We start from the raw sequence: 9,980 nt of genomic DNA, 5'->3' as shown, positions 1-9,980 counted from the left end.
GGTGATTAAAACCAACATTTGAGGGGGTTTTGGGGAGTTTACGGCCTAGACACTTGCTTGGGCCGTAAACTCCAAATCAAGCCTCATTTCATTGTGTTTAAGTCCTTAAATCCTTCCTAGCATTTTATAGAAATAGTCTAAGGCCATTTGGGGGGCAAAAACTACAATTTTGGGCATGAATTAGGGTGTTTACGGCCTTGACCATGTCTGGGCCGTAAACTCCTTTCATTAAATCATTTTGGAGTGTTTCAAGGGTCTAAACTCAAGAGGCTAAGTCCCTGAATTATGTAATAAGCCCTAGGATGAGTTTGGGAGTGTTTTGGGGCACTTTTGACATGATTTTGAGGAGTTTACGGCCTAAGCCTGTGCTTGGTCCGTAAAATCTTTTTTGAGTCCTAAAATCATGCATTTTAATGTTTAAACACCCCTAGGCTATATCCCCTAATTATTTCCAAGCTTATGGACAAGTTTAGAGGCATGTTTGGCACCATTTTAGGGGTTTACGGCCCTAGAATGTTCTTGGGCCGTAAAATCCTTATACCATGCCTTCTTGGATGATTTTTGGGCTATAAACATGAATCACTATGTTTAGAATAAGCTAGGGTAGGCGGACTTACCATTTGGAAGCGTTTGGTTGCGGTTTCGGGGCGAAAACGGGTCTAGAGAGAGAGTATAGAGAGAGTGTGTAAAAAGTCTCCAATAGACTCCACTCACCCTTATATAGGGTTTTGAGTCGGGGCACAGTGTAATTCTACCCGATACTGCCGTTAAACGGGGCTTTTGGTCGCACCCGATTTAGTGGTCGTAATAATAAAACTTGACATTTTCCAAATGAATGAAAATGTGTGTCCTGTGTTTTATTTCATTTTTCACGACTTAATGACATGTAAACATACACAATTGAAATGTTTATTAAATTTGAAGGCTTCTTATTAATGGAACTTTTGAACAGTGGAAAAATTCCATAACGGTAACGGAGTAACGCAACGGGACAACTTGGGTTGTCACATCATCCCCCCGTTAGAGGGAATTTCGTCCCGAAATTCAAATCTAGGCAAGGAAGTAGGTATGAATGGCCAAGTAGAGGTAAGAGAGTACTTCCTATATGATTGTCCTTGCATCCCCAAGTGATCTCTGGTCTGTGTTTGTCGTTTCAACAGACCATCGTGTACGGGATGCGGGTTCCATCTCGTGTAGTTAGTGGGTTCCAACTGGTGTATCTACAAGGTTAGGGTTCTCGATGGATTCTATCAAGATGAGTGAGGTACGAAAAGTTTTGTCGGGAATTCACATATCAAGTCTAAGAAGTGAGTCGATCGAATGTGAACCTTGTGGTATATTCGAAAGTAGTAGCGGCCTGAAAAGGGTCGGACCATGTCTCCATGAGGATTCTCGGATGGTTCTAAGCTCTCGGAAAGGAGTAGAGCTTTTCAGTACTAAGAACATAGTGTACTTCTATGGAAAGATCAACACTTGCGTGATCGCCATTACGAAGTTCCTAACATTCTCGCTTGTACTGGATGTGTAGTCCTTCAGGTTAATCCTTAGGAAGCTCAGGTGGTCTTCGGTTTCGTGTTTTCTTTCAACTGGCTGATAGAGACTTTCTAGATCGTCGAGTGGGTTGCGTGACTATGGTTATTGGTTTGCTATAGAGTGTCTATCTCGCGCTTGTGCAAAGTGAACCTGCACTAACGAAGCTTGAGATACGGAAACCCTGAGGATCGAGGAGTTAGGGTTTCACTAGATGAACGTTGGACTATCTCGGGAGGTGGTTCTACTATCTCTGCGTGAGATAGTATTCGTGGAACACCTAACAGTCCAATGAATCTCCAAGACTGTGGTTTATTCTAGCGTGGAAAGTGCGTGCTCTTGCATAACCCTTCGACTAACACCAGGGCTGGTGTCAAGTCTATAATCTCTTCGAGATCAGGGTCACAAGGCTTAATGCAACTACGTTCGCACTTTACCAAGTATTCTTGGCTGCGAAGGTTATCCTGTGGTTCTCGGCATACTAGTGTCCTCTTCGGAGAATGTATTCCATCGTCTACAGGGCGACGACGATTTCCTCCATGCAATAGGGTAGAGGATGATAGGCACCACTTGTCTATAACGAGGTGGAGGAAGTGCCGGAGTAGTGCGGGAGTATACTGCAACTACTCATCCGAAGATTCTGGGTTTTCTCGGTCTAGGTTAAATCTAGTGAGTATAGAGTCTTCTCACTCGGAACTTTTTAAGAGTTCAACCCGTAGTGACTTTCTTGACCTCGGCTCCTATGTTATGGAATATGGTGAAGGTGTTTTGCTAAGTGGTCCGTGGTGGAGCTCATACTAAGCCTAACCGCAAATACCGCGTGTATGCGAGCAGTATACAATTGAGGTCGGCGGGACGTTCAGCTGTGCGACTCCACCCCAAACCCACAACCCAACGAGGAACAGGGAATAGAGAGGAAACACACACCTTTAATCTTTTTGATCTCAATTATATGCCGCCCTTATGCATATACCTGATTATAGCGGTCAGTCTCATGAGTTCTATTCTCTAGGTTCATGAACCTGATGTGCGAGGTGCGAAGGGTCTCTTGGGGAAATTATACGGAGTATGCTTTGGGCGGATGTCATCTTCTAGAGTATCTTGTAGTGTGTTTCACTTCGGTGTTCATCTGACTACGAGGGGTCGGTCAACAGTGTATGGTATCTTCCCTTGGGTGCTTCAGAAGGTTTGAGATAAGAGGGACGATTGACGGATCGTATTAAGTTGGTTTATTTGTGTTAGGTTCAGGTTCGGAAGAACCTTTATTTGTAGATATGGCTTTGGAGAAAGTTCTTTTTACACAGCACTTAAGGATTTACACACGGTTGCACGAAATCAAACCATGATCAATAGAGTCGTCGAAGTTGGCACACTTCAACATGATATAAAGTGAAGATCGATAGAGTCATGTGCCGAACAGGCACACAAGTTCGAGGTGTCTCGGGTTTCGTCCTACATATCACTACCACGGATACTTGGACCGATAGATTCGACGCGGAACTATAGAGAGTTCTAAGTGTTTCCGAATAGAGTATCTTTTCATGAACGGGTTCTCACAAGGCATTTCTATAATTGCCTCCCATATACTAGTCACGTACATTTAAGGTGGGGAGGACTGTCGACTGAGCGACCCCGCCCTAAATCCACAACCAAACGAGGAACAGGAGATGAGGCGGCATTCGCTCACTCTAGGTCTGTCCATCTTAAATATACATGGTCGTAACGTATATGTTTAGCCACTATAGTTTTACCTAATAAATTTTAAATTTTGTAACAGTGCTGCGACTTTCGCCTTGCTGGAAAGAATTTACATTGAATTAGTCTTTTAATGTATTTAGCTTTGTTATCTGAGATCGAGAGTCGTACCAAAAATCTACTGAGTTCCTTGACGTTTCTCCCTAAGCAGTAGTGTCAGGCTCCATCTGTGTCTTTGTCTTTTCCTTCGGTTGGGCAATCCTTCTTGAAGTGTCCGAACTCGCCACATAGGCAGCAAACCTGTGTGGCCGCCGCATTGGCGATTGATGTAATAAGTTCCACCGGAGTTCTGCATACACGAGCAGTATGCCCCTTCATGTGGCACCTAGCACAATAGAGTTCTCGGCAGGCACCATGATGATGGTAGCTGCACCTGCTGCAGTGGGGAAGGTCTCCTAGATACGGTCTTCTTGGAGTCGGGAGGGAAGGGTTGATAGGGGTACAGACTGCCTCAGCTCGTTGCCCTTCGGAAGGTCCTTGAGCCGAGGTACTTCCCTCCTCTATCTTGAGTTTTCTCTTTAGTGGGTTCAGTTGAGGTTCTTGGGTGGCTGAGTATGGAAGTGTGGGTTGATGTTGTCCATTGTCAGGATTGGAATTTCCAACGGGCACCTTGCTAACATTAGCGTTGTTAGCATTCAGGTGAGCCATGACAACTGCTACGGCTGCTGAAACTGCAGCTTGGAACGTAGCTTCATCAAATAGGAGAGTAGGTTTCTTGCTTGTGGATTGGTTACGCTTCTTCGGTGGCATGGTTTTTCCTACACGGAAAGGAATACAAGGTAATAAGAGACGATGGTTAACCCTGGACGTTTTTGTCCTGAACGTATTAGGCATAATATTTTTCCCGTGCCTCGGGTATTGGTTGTCTGAGTGTCGACCTACATCCTTATGATGTAGTCCTGGTAATCGAAGTGAGTGTATGAATATCAGAAAAAGGCCATAAGATGCGAGTCGTTCCTACTAAGATACCTTTATACTGAGAAAGGTTTCACTCTCCGGTCTGGAGAGATTTGAGAACAGTTTGGAACGAAGCTGCGGGAAGAGGGGCTCATGAGGGCTTATGGCTAAATAACCTCACAGAGGTGTGAGGATCCGCTCTAAGCGCATTACTGGCAATGGGAACAGGGCGATTTACCTAACACATAGCGTGAGCAGTGTAATCACTAACTCATTAAATTGTATTATTTTATAGGTGTATTAGCGTGAAGAACACGAGGAAAAAGACACTTCTCGGGGTTTCACGTACTGGCTCCCTCGGTCTGCCTCGTATCCTTGACTGGAATCGGCGTTGGTTTCCTTCGGGTAGTTTCCTAGGGTTCTCTTCTTGTATGGACATATTGAATTTCTACTTCGCCTTCCTTCTGACTCCGATTATGGGTGTCATCACTTCATGATGGATGATCGGGAATCTCCGAAGTTTAGGCGAGTTTCTCACCGATGTCCCTAAAAGAACATGGGCACTTGGTGTATTCAATAGTCTCGACCCAGTTCATTTATTTCCGATCAGGAAATCTTCTGAATGAACTTCTTTGGGGTCGGAATCAACTCTTTTGTTATGCACTGAAGTGGGTAGGGTTTTCTGCAGGGTTCGTGCGAGAATGGAAATGTCTAAAGAATCCTAATAGATTATTAACATTTCGCTGGATGATCCACATCGAGTCCTGCTACGATTACACAGGGTATACAAATCATATATAGCTTAGATCCGATAGGCCTTTGAATATGTGATACTACTCTAGAACCACATCCCAACGAGGAAAAGGAAATAGAGCGAAACCACACGTTCTTAGCCTATGGGGTCCTTATTATGTATAACCTTGGAAGTATACCCTCTGTAGTTGTAGGTATGTCAATAAGGATCTTTTAGTTCTCACACCAGGTTATCTATGTATTCTAAATACCCCTATGGTATTTTAATTCTTGTTTGTTTTCTCATCTTCTGAATGTCATTCTAGGATTAGTGTGAATCTTTTAGCGCTCTAAAATACTCCTATAGTATTTTAACTTTATGTTTGGCTCTAGAAAATCCTAGTTGGTAAGTTTCAGACCTGTTGCACACCACAATCACTCCTGAGCACACGTTCATCGCATCTCGAATAAAGGTAGTTGATCAGGTTACATTTATTCCAGCGTACGATTACATAACTGCCCAGATTTGTCTGTAGTGCTCAACATCCAAAGACTTTTATTCTTGTTCTTCTTGTGATACTTGTGTTCGAGTGCTTAGATTCCGGATGTTATTATACTTTGGTAAAATATGGTTATATTTTAAAGTATAATTTATTGTTCAGAGTGTTTTATCCCATTGCATTTATAGGCTGTATATCTTTTATGAATTGATATACTTAGCTCACTATAAACAATGCTCTGATACCAATCTGTCACACCCCAAAACCGGAACGACGGAAACGTTCTAGGGTGGATGACGTCATGTCAAGTATCACAACACATGCATTATAGTAATCAAAGTACAACAAAACATTGCATTAATAGTAATAGTTTTACAAGGTTACATTACAACAATTTAAAGTAATACAAGTAATAGAATAAATACAGCATGGTACAAAGCTATCTTCATCAACAGCTCCGGGGATGTACCTGTCTAATGCTAACCTGAGAATACAAGTTATTTGAAAAGCGAGTATCAGCATTTTTACAAATGCTGGTGAGTTCATAAGCATTTAGTGACATTTCATTCAAATAACTTAGTAAAGTGATAGTTTAAGAGATTTCAGTGTATTAGAGTTCCTTCCAGAAAATCCTATATTTTCTTTAATAAAAGCAGCCTTCTACCAAGACTGGTCAGTGTAATGTGGTAAGAAGAAGTTTCCCTTAATTGCTAATAATATCAAAATACTAAATTTGATTATTAAAGAAAGCAGAGGCATCAGGGAATAACATATGCCTCAGCAGTGAGGACTGCTGACTAAGGCAAAAGAGTCATAGACTCCAGGAAAGTATCGAACTAACGACATGCCTGGTTTAGTCTAACAAATGGAGAAACAGACCCCAGAAGGTACCAAATGAAAAGTACATCTCGCAAGGTCAAAACAGTGAAGACAGACCGCAGACGATACCAAATGAAGGGTACATCTCGCAAGGTCAAAACAGTGAAGACAGACCGCAGACAGTATCACATGAAAGACACGTCTAGCAAGATCAAACAGTGTGACTCTGAAAAAGGTGACATCAGCATACAGTGTAAATTGCTGACGAAATACCATTACCTTAAAGCCATGAATTATAAGGCAACCCAGGATACTCGTAACCATACTGACTAGAGTACTAGACGCCCTACAAGCATCTATATATTGTGACATTTGTCACCCCTTGGCTTGGTAGGCCGTGGACTGTAGCTAGCAGTCAGGGTGCGGGGTTGTCAATCCCGTATAGGCCTATACACACAATGTCCGCTCTCCCTACAGGAGACTCTGGTTACCAACTAGACAACGGAGAAGGCCGCGTCCCGAAGATGCATCCCAAATAGAGGATAGTGTGTTACTAAGAGGGAGTGGGTTTCTAATGTAAGTGTAGACTAGAGGTAGAGACTCTTAACAGACTGAAGAAAACTCGTATGTATATGCTCGTATACATAATATATAACTAATGAATTGAACGACCTTTAGATGGACATCCGATCCCACCAGACCACATCTCAATGAAGAAAAGGAAATAGGGCGGACAAGCCTTCCTAAGTCCTTCAATCATTATTTATATGCATCTATACAAGCATAAAAATACATCTAACTACGCTTGAGTGTGTATCATACAGTGAAGTATAAGTGTACAGTGGAACATCTGAGTCGTGAAGTATAAGTGTACAGTGGAACATCTGAGTCGTGAAGTATAAGTGTACAGTGGAACATCTGAGTCGTGAAGTATAAGAGTTCAGTGGAACATCCGAGTCGTGAAGTATACGTGTACAGTGTGGGATAATCGAACCATGAAGTATAAGCGTACCAAGTATAAGTGTATCACGAAGCAGAGACGACAATAAGTGATGTAAGAACGTCTATCAAGTATAAGTGGAGTAAAGTCATTATCCAGTATAAGTGAAGGAGAAATCGTATCACTAAGTAAGAGCGTGAATAAGTATAAGCGTCATCAAGTATAAGCGACTATAGGTATAAGCGAAAGTGTTACCGAGTCAGAGTACAAAATAAGTATAAGTGAAGCAGCAGTGTTTAACAAGTAAAAGTATACGTCAAAAAAAAGGGAAATCTTTAATGAAAAGCCTTTATGTACAGAGAAAATCACAAATTATATTCCTTTGTAAAATACGTTTAAAACCTTAGAGGATCTTTCATAAACCAATTTAGGATGAATTTGAATAAATCAGTATAAGTAAAAGTTATGAAACAGGTAAAAGTCATTTTAGTGTCCCACTCGGTAAAACAGTGTAAAAGTGGTAAAATCTTGTGCATGCGGGTTATCAATCATATGCGATTGACATGATAACTGGCATGTTTAACTTGTATTCCCCCCCCCCTATAAAACATTTAAAAGCATTTAAAAGGTTCATTCAGGGGTATGAACTCACCTGGTGTAAGTAGGTCCGGCGAAAGTGCCGATTGGGCGTTCGGGGTCACGCAAGGACTTGAACACACACAAGAAACTATTTTAACATATGTTCACATACAATTAGCATATAATATACTAATTAAACAATTATACACACTCAAAGGAGTTGAAAACACTTTTGGTTGAGTGTTTGGGGTCCCGGGTAACGTTTACGGGTGCTAAGGGTCTCTTATCAGTTGTGGGACTTTGCTATACTCACATACCAAGTGTGTAAATGGATTTAAAACACCAACATGGACCAAACAAGGAGTTTACGGCCCAACCTAAGGGAGTTTACGGCCGTAAACTCCCAAGGTTCTATTCTTGGGTGTTTGATGCTTCTAGCTTGTTCATTGAATTATTCTAAGCATTTTTCCTAAAGGGCATGAGTGGATTTGAGGCCTCTAAGGGTACTAAACAAGAGTTTACGGCCTAGGAACTCTCCCAAGGGAGTTTACGGCCGTAAACTCTCAACCTTTGAGTTTAGTGAAGTTTTACGCCCCTATTGCCTTCCTAGAATTTTCTTATGAAGTTTGATGCTATTTTGGGTGATTAAAACCAACATTTGAGGGGGTTTTGGGGAGTTTACGGCCTAGACACTTGCTTGGGCCGTAAACTCCAAATCAAGCCTCATTTCATTGTGTTTAAGTCCTTAAATCCTTCCTAGCATTTTATAGAAATAGTCTAAGGCCATTTGGGGGGCAAAAACTACAATTTTGGGCCTGAATTAGGGTGTTTACGGCCTTGACCATGTCTGGGCCGTAAACTCCTTTCATTAAATCATTTTGGAGTGTTTCAAGGGTCTAAACTCAAGAGGCTAAGTCCCGAAATTATGTAATAAGCCCTAGGATGAGTTTGGGAGTGTTTTGGGGCACTTTTGACATGATTTTGAGGAGTTTACGGCCTAAGCTTTTGCTTGGGCCGTAAACTCTTGTTTGAGTCCTAAAATCATGCATTTTAATGTTTAAACACCCCTAGGCTATATCCCCTAATTATTTCCAAGCTTATGGACAAGTTTAGAGGCATGTTTGGCACCATTTTAGGGGTTTACGGCCCTAGAATGTTCTTGGGCTGTAAAATCCTTATACCATGCCTTCTTGGATGATTTTTGGGCTATAAACATGAATCACTATGTTTAGAATAAGCTAGGGTAGGCGGACTTACCATTTGGAAGCGTTTGGTTGCGGTTTCGGGGCGAAAACGGGTCTAGAGAGAGAGTATAGAGAGAGTGTGTAAAAAGTCTCCAATAGACTCCACTCACCCTTATATAGGGTTTTGAGTCGGGCCACAGTGGAATTCTACCCGATACTGCCGTTAAACGGGGCTTTTGGTCGCACCCGATTTAGTGGTCGTAATAATAAAACTTGACATTTTCCAAATGAATGAAAATGTGTGTCCTGTGTTTTATTTCATTTTTCACGACTTAACGACATGTAAACATACACAATTGAAATGTTTATTAAATTTGACGGCTTCTTATTAATGGAACTTTTTAACAGTGGAAAAATTCCGTAACGGTAACGGAGAAACGCAATGGGACAACTTGGGTTGTCACAGTTAGCATGATGTAGCTTATATGTTTCTAGATTTCGGTCCGATGCTGGGAGAGGCTCGAGAAACGTTTATGTGAATGTTTCTGAACTACGGTTCGCTTCCATGTGGTACCCAACGAAGGAATGCATGTTTAGTTATACTTGTTGTCTTTGTGATACTTGTATGTGCCTAGTAAGGAGGTGAGTGTGGATGGGGGCCCATATCTCATCACTAGCTGAGTATGGATGGGGTTCCATATCTCATTAGTAGTAGAGTAAGGGCGGTGCCCAAGATAGGCGGGGCCTTGAGTTTAGTGGTAGTTATAGTGTTGTGTTTGTATGTTATGTACTAGCATGATTATATGTTATTTTTTGTATGTGTACAACGGGTGGGGCCCAGAGACAGGCGGGGCCTAGTAGAAACATATTTGTATACAGAGCGAGGCTCGATGCTAGGCGGGGTCTGATGCCAAATTCGTCCAATGCCGGGCGGGGCCCGTTGTAGCGGGCTAGACCCTATGTATGTTATTATGTGCTTATGTGTATGGTATGTGGTAGTTTGGGGAGGCTCACTAAGCTTCGTGCCTATAGTTTTCAGTTTTG

This window comes from Lactuca saligna, chromosome 8 (assembly GCF_052625555.1).
Source record: "Lactuca saligna cultivar CGN05327 chromosome 8, ASM5262555v1, whole genome shotgun sequence".
Lineage (NCBI taxonomy): Eukaryota > Viridiplantae > Streptophyta > Magnoliopsida > Asterales > Asteraceae > Lactuca > Lactuca saligna.
Note: the sequence above shows the minus strand (reverse complement) of the source record.